A 701-nucleotide genomic window follows, 5' to 3' on the forward strand; every position below is an offset into this window, starting at 1 on the left:
ACCCTTTCTTCTTTGGTTAACTTATGACGCATCCTGTCGATAGCAGGGGTTTGCTACATATGGCCTGTGGCTGAATCCAGTCTGCAGCAGCGGGAAGCTTCCACAACTTTCCAGTACCAGGTGGCTTTGCTCACATTGCAGCAGGGCACCAGGGAAAAGCAGCAGTGACAGAAGTTCATTTCAGGCATTTGACCCATTTCAGACCCAAGCCAGACTGATCCAGCTGGTGGCTCTGAAAGGTTGCCGGTCACTGACCTGAAGTGCCTGGAGGTGCATCTATGCTTAGCCTCATTCCAAAGGTCCTAACTGGTAGAGAGAAACATGTAAGTTCACAGACCCCAGTTTAGGATTTCTTGAATGCTGATGTAGTACAATAAATGAACAGGCAGATGCAGCATGGGAGTGACATCTTTGATACTCAAGGCTGATACTAACATTTTAGCATCTTTGGCATCTTCCCTAAGTAGTTACCAATGCTGCTGTTGAAGCCAAAGTTTTCAGTCCCAGCTAAGATTATGTTCCATAATTACTTATATGAAATGATTATGATGCACTTTAAACTGAATTAAGTGTCTATGCAGCAACATGGCACCAATTTTAACTAAATAAATTAAATTAGAAACTGATCTAATCAGTTCAGGTTTTCTGTGTAGGGAAGGGCCAGCCAAAGAGGAGCATAGCCACAGGGTGGGACCACTCTG

At 44.4% G+C, this 701-nt stretch overlaps 1 protein-coding gene across 1 annotated transcript in view; it reads left to right on the forward strand.

Moving 5' to 3' along the window:
• Positions 1 to 701, forward strand: part of NHLRC3 (NHL repeat containing 3) — a 39504-nt gene that overhangs the window by 28508 nt on the left and 10295 nt on the right. The window lies entirely within an intron of this gene.

Source organism: Gavialis gangeticus, unplaced genomic scaffold (assembly GCF_001723915.1).
Source record: "Gavialis gangeticus isolate Ggan-Ray unplaced genomic scaffold, GavGan_comp1, whole genome shotgun sequence".
Classification (NCBI taxonomy): domain Eukaryota; kingdom Metazoa; phylum Chordata; order Crocodylia; family Gavialidae; genus Gavialis; species Gavialis gangeticus.